Genomic DNA, 9750 nt, shown 5'->3' with positions numbered 1-9750 from the left:
AAGCTGATAATGGAAGAAAGAGCCCCAAGTGAAAAAAAAAAAAACCAGCCAGTGCAAAGACTGCAAGCTGGAATGTGCCTATTGGAGGCCAGAGAAGTGCAGAGAAGTGTGCAACAGCGGGGGCAGTAGTAGTAGAGGAAGACAGACAGGCAACAGGGTCATATGTGGTAGGGCTTTACTGTCATTGTAAAGATATTAGCTTTTGTTCTGAGTGAATAGGGGAGTTATTGTAGGTATCTAGTGAGATTAAGTATAGATTTTAGCGATGTGAGTTCACTGAAATTTACTTAGGATTGCTGTATATATGGAGAGGTCAGTAATATATATGTGATTTTGGGGGGAGGTCTGGTTTTTTAAGAAAAAAATCCCACCAACTACAACCGATAATTTTATTAAAATGGTTCCTTTTCCGCATGATCACGAATGATCACATCTTTATCAATGTCAACTGTTTTCAGCTGTCTGACTTATTTTCCTTTTATTTGTATTGCATTTCTTCCTATTATAAGGTTTCATTTGAACAGTCAATCAACTACTTGAGAAATAGACTCACTGCTATAACATTACCCATTCATTTAAAACTTGAATTTTCATCCCATTGGGAGATCCTAAGACTATAGCTGTGTGTTAGTTACTATGCCACTGAGGTGAACAAGACCCTGTCATTAGTGCTAAGGAGTTCATACTCAATATATAAACTATTTATCATCAATGCAACAAGACAAATGCTGTGTGAGAGAGGTCTGTACTTGGCAGCATGGAGGTCTTATGGGGCACAGTTAACTCTGTGTATGGTAGAAAAGTGACTTCTTGTGCACTGCCTCTCATCATCTTAGCACACCTTTTACTCTAGCTATTGCTATGGCAACAAGCTTTACACAAATGCAAACTGACAGCACTGTGCATCTCTCCCTTTCTGCACTAGGACTCCTCAGGCTCATGCACAACCTGGAAAAACGAAGGTGTTAATGTTCCATGAGGCAACTGATGACCAATGGGGAGCAGGAACTCGTGAATGAATGTTCCCTTCATCTATCCTGCAGGTAACAATTCTGAAGTCCATCCTTTGTGGATCCTCAAGTGGTCCCTGTTGGGTGGAGCTCCAGTGGCCCACAGAAGGGAACAAAACAGTAATTTTATTTTATATTGACTCTCTCCCCTTCACCGTTTCACTGTTTTCCACCTCCTCCATAAGCCTTGCGATCATTTCCTAAATAAATCATGATCTTCAAGCCTTATCTCAGGTTCTGTTTTCCTGGGGAGGTCCCAAGCTAAGACAGTAATGTTTGACCTGGGTTTTGAAAATTGAGCACGAGTTTTTTAAGTGGAGAAATAGAGATAGAGAAACAACATTCCAGGTAAAGGGAGAAATATGAGCAAAGGTCAGTGGGCATGAATGGTACAGAATGTGTTTAGGGATTAACAGTAATCTACTGTGGCTGAAGCATGGGGTATATGGAGAGCCCGAGGAGGAGATTACTGGTAGGAAGGTTTGTTGGTTGAGAAATACCTATCAGATATACTGAGCTAAGAATACTGGAAAAATGTTCACCCAAAATTATGTTTGTTGTTTGCTTTCCTCTTGAGCTTCTACATTGTTCTTCATCTCTGGGAAATCAGTGACCCATGACAATAACTTTGAGCCATGCAGTCAAAATAAAATGGAATATTTAAGTGAGAGATCAGGTTCTGGAAAATAAAACTGCTCGTAGCTGCATATTATCTACCGGTGAGTAAAACGAATTTACTACCACCATCTTAGTGTGACTAAAAGAGGGGGATCCTAAACAATTTCAAGGAAATAAAGAAAAGTAAATGGAAATGGATTGTGTAATATTCATTATTATTGATTAAATTTATAAAATGACTGTGCATTTTTATTGTTTTATTATTGTGAACAAAAAATTTTATAAGAGCTTTTGTACAATCATTCCTCACTTCACTACCTTATTTACTCATAAGGACTTAACTACAGATACTCTCACAAGGAGCGTGGTGCTTTTAGGTTTGAAAGGGAATTTCAACCTCTTTATTTTAGCATTGTCTGTCTCCTATCTTATGTAATAACCGCCATATTTAATCAAACCTAAATTCAATTGTAATGGATTGTAAGTTATTCCATTATTTTATGTGCCCCTGAAAGAGAAAAAAGCTCTGCCAATTACATTTTGACACAGTGTCAATTGTAAGATGCATCCTGGTTTCAGAGATGTGAGAAAATATGTAGCTTAAAGTTATTTCTCCCACCTGATTATGGGTTCTCAAGGCAGGGATCCAACTTATTCAACTTTGGCTCTAACACTTGATACAATTCTTCATACATATATGATTCATATGTGTTCAACAAATATTTGTTGAATTAAACTGAACAGGTCTGTATTAGTCTGCTCTTGCATTGTAATAAAGAGCTACTTGACACTGGATAACGTATGAAGAAAAGCGATTTAATTGGCTCGCATTTCCACAGGCAGTATAGGAAGCATGGATGGGGAGGCCTCAGGAAACTTACAATCATGGTGGAAAGTGAAAGGGAAGCAGGCACGTCTTACATGACTGCAGTAGGAGGAAGGTGGGGGTGGGAAGGTGTTGCACACTTTTAAACAACCAGATCTCTTGAGAATTCAGTCAACAGCCTGAGAACAGCACCCGGGGGATGGTGTTAAACCATTAAAAACTGCCCCCACCATCCAGTCACCTCCCCCCAGGCCTCACCTCCAACACTGAGGATTACAATTGGACATGAGATTTTGGTGGGGACACAGACCACATCCAAGCCACATCAAGGTCTCTATCTTTCCCTATTTTGGCACAGCTTCTAATATCCTACCTCAGACATAGGACATTTCGTAGGATGAGAATTTTATTATCTATTTTAGAACTCTGCATAATATACTAAAATAGATCTACTAAGAGCATCAACAAAAATCTCATATTGCCATCTTTTTGTTTATTCCAACTTGAGGACTTAAAAGTGTAGAAGATCTTCCACGATGTGTTTTATGTATAAACTCCATGCCACGTGTTGTTTTCTATCACATTTACGACAAAGCCAAGAAATCTTTTTAGAAAGTCATTGTTTAGGTAAATATGACAGTAAAAATAATTTTGAAAGCGCAGATATTATGTTAATTATTTACATATGAGGGTGTGTTTTGAAGACCACATGCTGTCCCTAACTGTTCTAACCCTTTGAAGGGATTTACTTTGGAAGAAAGAATTGGACATCAAGGAATTATTCATATACATTTTCTGTGGTTTTCATTTAAGAAGGGAAGGGATTTTTCAAGGTTTTCCATGCTTTTATTTGATTTAATTTCATGCTCACTAAAGCCATTTCCATCACAGTCACCAACACCTTGAACTTACTGTGATTTTCCCCTGTTAAGCAGCCCAGATGATATTCAGTAAGATTCTTGGCTTCTAAGCCCCATGTCTTAGAAACAGACCTCACTGCATCAGTGAAGATTCCAGGGCATTCTTCTTACTGATCTGGCTAAGCCTTTGAAAATATAATATGACCACTAGGATTCTTCAGCATTAGCTTGAATCTGGCATAAAAGGAGCCAGAGACCTTGGAAGGCTCCGTTGCCTGGGGTGCAGTGGTTATACCTCATTAGCCCCAGAGCAAGGGCCCCTTTCCCCTTTTCCCTTGGACCTCTGCATCTTCCCATCCCGACCTGGGGCTGAGACTGCCTGGGCCTGGGAAGGCAGCACAGAGTCATCTGAGGCCCTTCCCAGGAGAGCCTGTAGACCCACACCCCCTCACACTCCACAGCAGGGATTTCATCTTTATTTCAATTTTGTCTGATCACGGCTTGTTCTAACTTAAGAACTTAGGTGGATTATCAGAAGGAAAAAGGTGATGGTCGCTGGCATGAACAGTGAATGCTGGAGTGGAAAGTGAACTGGCAGTTCTGGCTGTGCCATTTATTAGCGGTGTGCCTTTAGAAGGTCCTCATCTTCCCTAGCCTCAGTTTCACTATCTGTAATGGTAGGTAAGAAGCTCTACTTCAAAAGGCTGTTGGAAAGATGAAATGGTATGAGACAAAATGAAATAATGACATCCTAAGTGGAAAGGGCTTGCCAGGGGTCTGGTGCATGGTAGGCACTTAACAAATGTCACTGCCTTGGGTAAGTCTTTCTCAGCAGTGCTGCATACAAACCTCCTCTGGCTTTGACCTTAACAGCCATTGTAGGTCAGTGTTCATAGCAGCCCCCACTCAAGTGAGGGTCCAGCTCTGCAGTGAGTTGTGCCTAAGAAGGTCACAGGGGACCAGCCCATGCTGTGTAGCCCAGGGAGGAGGGCTCTGTCATTTCTGGCCATCATGGCCCTTTGCAGTCAGCCTCAGCCTGAGATAAATATCACACTCTTGCGTCTCACTTTATATCTGAGATCATCTGGCCCTGCCCACATCCTCCCCTGCTACATGAGTAGAACAGACGGACTCTAAAGCTGCAGAATGATTTTAAAAATAAATAAAACCAAATAACAACTTGAGTCTAATGATTTCCCTTCAGGTTGTGCAAGCAGGAAAGTTTAAAATCCCATAAGAATGACTTGAGGGAAAAAAACACCCCTTTCTGCTCCCGATAAACACAACCAGCTTTGCTGGTCTGGGTTTTTTAAATGATCTGCATTTACAGAAGTATCCATGACCCAGAGAGAGTATCAGTGTCAGGAATCTGCCAGTGGGAAAGTGATTTGAAGCAGCTCTGGAGTTCAAATGGCCACGGTGCAAGTGCCTGCTCTGGTGTGCTTTGCCTCTGGAAAGAGGCCAAGTCGTTGAGAACCTTTGCTGTATCAGCCATGCTACACCCTGAGGAGTTGGAGGCAAGGAAATCCTGTGTGCACTTGTTTCCTTCCCTTCAAATGATATATCCCAGAAAAACGGCAAGCTCTCTGCTTACTCTTTTCTTTTTCTTTATTTCCCTTTAGCTTTCTCTCTCTTTTCTTCCATCTTTCTCTTGCCTCCTTTCATTTTTGGTAAAATCCAAAGCAAAGTGTCAACTCAGAGGACATAGCTGTTTGTCTTCATCACTTACAAACTGTATTTCTTGGATCAAGCCGTTTAACTCCATTGAACTGGTTTTAGCATCCTGAAAATTGGGAACCATACTTTCCACTTATCCAAGCATTTGTTCACTCTTTTATTAATCACGTAACACCTTTGAATGCCAGGCCCTGAACTGAAGATATGGTCCTGACACACTGGGTGGTCACAGGAGAGTGGAGAATAATGCTTCATTTAACAATGTTGCTTCAAGAATTAAATAAAATAAGGCAGTTAAAAATATTTTGTGAACCAAATCGTACATTGATTAATATGAAAAGATATTAACACTTCTTACTTTCTTATAGCAATTTCTAAATGATTTAATTTCTGCCATCAAAATATTCCCCTTGTGTTGATCTAGACCATCAGATTGTAAGACAAAGCCCTGATGTAACTGATGAGATGAAGAACACTGTATGGCCATTATTTTAGGTATGATAAACATTTGACTTACCTTACAGAGACCTAAAGAAAATGACTTAAATAGGGTAGAAGTGTCTTTCTCACATAACAAGCCATGCATTAGCAGACCAGGGCTAGTGTGACAGTTCCTCTGTGGGTCACTGGGTGGCTCCTTAAGGTGTTGCCCTCCTTGGCATGATCCAGGACGGCTGCCAGTGTAACAGCTGAATGTCAACCAGCAAGACAGAGGTGAGGGGTGGGGTGGAGGGTATACCTCTTCTCTCTGAGAAATTGCCCACCTACTTCTGTTTATGTCCCATGAGCCAAAATTTAGAATTAGGTGTCCCCACCTAGCTTCAGGGAGGCTTGGGAACTGAAGTCTTTATCCTGGGCATTCTAACACACCCCACATCCAATCTGTCAAAGACGCATTTAGAATCCAGCCCCTTCTCACCACCTTTACTTCCTTAATGGTGGTCCAAGCCACCTTCACTGGATGACAGTAGTAGCCACCTAACTGGCTTCTCTGCTTCTTCTCTTGCCTTCCACTGAAATATTTGCTCAACGCAGCTTGGATAATGACTCTTTTAGGATGTAAGCCAGATTTTTCAGCTCCTCTGCTCAAACCCCTACAATGGCTTGCTAGGTCCTGTGAGATTGGGCCTTTGCTACCTGTCCCTTCCTTCCATCCTCCCTCCTCCCTTGCTCACTCCACTCCAGCCACACCTGCTCCCTTCCTGTCCTTAGGAAGGCAGACATGCTCTTGGGTAGGGCTTTTCACTGGTCGTTCCTTCGGCCTGAAGATTGTCCATTTCAGATATTCATTCCCTTGCCTCCTTCAAATCTTTCCTCAAGTGTCACCTTCTCATAGAGGTCTATCATGACTTCTCTACTTAAAAATGGCAAGCCCTGCTCCCCAACTTTTGGCACTCCCCATCTGCCTTATCTTGTTATATATTTTTTTCCACAGCAGGGACATTTTCTAATATAGGTTTATACTTTACTTATTTACTATCTTGTGTGTGTGTGTGTGCGTGTGTGCGCCTCTTCCCTTCCTAGAATGACAGCTCCCTGAAGTCAAGGATTTTTTTTTTCTTCCCTGATGTAGCCCCAGTACCTAAAGGAACGCCTGGTATATAATAGATAATAAATGTTTCTTGAATATAAGCTTGCATGAAGAGATGGAGCCAAATCCAGTTCTGATGACATCATTTGAGCTCTGGGTCCATGTGTCTAAAGCAAGAATTCTACACTTTTCAGTTCCATAGGTCAATAAATTTCCTTTTGTTTATTTATTTAATTAGAAGACTATTATTTAACTAAATCAATTAGAGTTGGGTTTCTGACATCTGCGAGAGAAGAGCCCTGGCCTTCACATGGAGCTAATGTAAAGTCATAGAAGACCTCTTTGAGGAAGAAACATTTAAGCTGATGCCTGGAGGAGGAATGGGAACTAGTCATAGCAAGATTGTGGGGGCGGGTGGCAAGATAGGACAGTGCAGGGAGAATATTCCAGGATGGTATCGTGGGAGCCCCAAGGCAGGCAGACATTGAAAGCTGGCCACCAAGCCTAAAATACAATGAATGAGCTGGAGAGTGGTGTGAGATGAAGCCAGGAGGTAGGCTGAGGCCGGAACACAGGAGCCCTAAGAATCACCAGGGAGGATTTTTAATGATATTCTCAGTGCAATGGAAAGCTATTTATGGGGCTTTAAGCAGAAAAGTGGCATATCTAGTGTACTTTTCTCAAAGATCACTGCAGGTATGGGATGGCTAATAGACTATGGGGTGTGTGTGTGTGTGTGTGTGTTTTGGGGAGACTTGTGAAAGTGGGGAGAGCAGGGGTCCAGATGGGAAACAACAGTGTTGGGACATGGGTAGTGGCAATGGAGAGAACTAGATGAAATTGAGATATATTTTGGAGGTATTATCAACAGGCTTTGGTGACAGATTGGCTGTGGGGGTGAGGAAGAGGGAGGCAACAGGAATAACTCCTAGGTTTTCAGCTTGAGCAGTGCGAGGGATGCAGGTGCCGTCTGCTGAGATATGGAAGATTGGAGCAGGAGGAACCTGGGGAAGAAGCCTCTGGTCAGATGCAGCCTGGCCTGGCACGAGGTGCTTCTTGGCAGAGCATTGGTGACACTTCCTGCCATAGTTAGACACTGACTTATCTTGAATGTGTTGGACAAGCAACTTGTTGAAGCACATTAAAATTCCTTTTCCATGAGGGAAAAGTAAGGACAACACTCTATTTGCTCTATTTTTCTCTGCAGATAATTTGGTGGTAGTGAATTCTCTCAAAGTGAGAACACAGATGCAGCCAACAGGTGGGCTATGCTGGGATCATGGCGTTGAGGGCAGCTCTTGCTCATGGAGCTGTATTTCAGTAATCATTAGGGTGTTCCTTGTTGAGAGGGGTGGGGTTTCAGGATGTACCATCACACTGGGAACTGGACTTGATGGCTTTTGAGGTCTTACCAGTCTTGGGGTTCTGTGATTCAACAGTTCAGTCATTTAGAAGGTTTTCTTTTCTTTTCTCTCTTCTTTTCTTTTCTTTTCTGTTTGAGGCTGAGTCTTGCTCTGTCACCCAGACTGGAGTGCAATGGTACAATCTCAGCTCACTGCAACCTCTGCCTTCTGGGTTCAAGCAATTCTTCTGCCTTAGCCTCCTGAGTAGCTGGGATTACAGCCACCATTAGCAGCCATCATGCCCAGCTAACTTTTGTATTTTTAGTAGAGATGGGGTTTCACAAGGTTGGCCAGGCTGGTCTCAAACTCCTGACCTCAGGTGATCCACCTGCCTGAGCCTCCCAAAGTGCTGGGATTACAGGCGTGAGCCACCATGCCCGGCCGAGAAGTTGTTTTTAAAATAAACAAAAGGTTGATGATCGTGGGTTAGCAGAACTTACTAACATTAGTATCACTAAAGTCGGTATACAGCCCCCACCCACTGCGAAATTTGACTGGCTTTTAAAAGAAAAATAAAATAAAATAAAATAAAATGAAACAAAAGCTGGAAAGGAGGAAGGAGGCCCTTGGATGAAACAAGTTACTAAGTGGGCTTTAATAATTCATTCATGTTCTCAAAGTGACAATTTACTCTCTAGGGCCAGCCTAAGCTTTTGAGCCACCCCGGTAGACTTTTTCTCCTCCCTTCAGTATCAAAATTTGAATACACAAATAACAGTTAAGATTTTGCCATAGCATAACGTGTTTGGAGTGTAAATTTGGGGTGAGGGAAAGGAAGAATATAAAGTTTGTTGCTGTTGGCACCTGAAAAATGCAAGTTGTAGAGTCCGACAGACTGAAGTCTGAATATATATGCTGTCGTGTGTAGCTGTGCGATCTTTAACAAATTACTTAGCCTCTCTGGGTCTCACTTTTCCCTTATGTAAAATACAGGCATGTAGAGTTCCTGCCTCATAGGGTAGTTGTGAAGACCAACCGAGATCCTGGTGTGGAGGAAGAGGCCAGTCAACATGAGCTACTATTCAGTGTTTTACAAGCACTTTAAAGACAGAAGTTAAAAAAAGTATTTTGATCACTTAGAACAATGTTAACACTTTGAGCCTTTTTTAGATGTATTTTTTGTCCTGTATATTTGTATTACATTGTTATGGTTATACTGAATTTTGTATCCTGCTGTTAGAGTCAGCTCAGGCTGCTATGACAAGATACCACAGACTGGGTGGCTTAAACAACAGACTTACTTCTCACAGTTCTGAACACTGGAATGTCCGAGATCAAGGTGCTGGCAGATTCACTGTCTGGTGAGAGCCTGCTTCCTGGATCATAGATGGTGCCTGCTTGCAGTGTCCTCACATGGCCTTTCCTCAGTGTGTGCTTGTGGAGAGAGAGGTGTCGCTTTCTTGCTCTTCTTATAAGGGCACTAATCCCATCACAAGGGGCCCAGTCTCATGAGGGGCCCAGTCTCATGACTTAGTTTAAACCCAATCACCTTCCAAAGGCCTCATCTCCTAATACCATCACACTGGGGAACTTCAACATAGGAATGTAGGGAGGATGCAAACATTCAGTTCACAACACCTGTTTTTTGTCTTTTACTATTATTAGGCCATCAACATTCTCCCTATTCTTTCAGTTGTGTCCCAAATAAAGGTCTTATTTTTTCATCACAACTTTAATGTATAATTCAGGCCAGGCGTGGTGGCTCAAGCCTGTAATCCCAGAACTTTGGGAGGCCGAGGGCGGATCACGAGGTCAGGAGATCGAGACCATCCTGGCTAACACGGTGAAACCCCGTCTCTACTAAAAAATACAAAAAAACTAGCCG

This window comes from Colobus angolensis, unplaced genomic scaffold (assembly GCF_000951035.1).
Source record: "Colobus angolensis palliatus isolate OR3802 unplaced genomic scaffold, Cang.pa_1.0 Scaffold102, whole genome shotgun sequence".
Lineage (NCBI taxonomy): Eukaryota > Metazoa > Chordata > Mammalia > Primates > Cercopithecidae > Colobus > Colobus angolensis.
Note: the sequence above shows the minus strand (reverse complement) of the source record.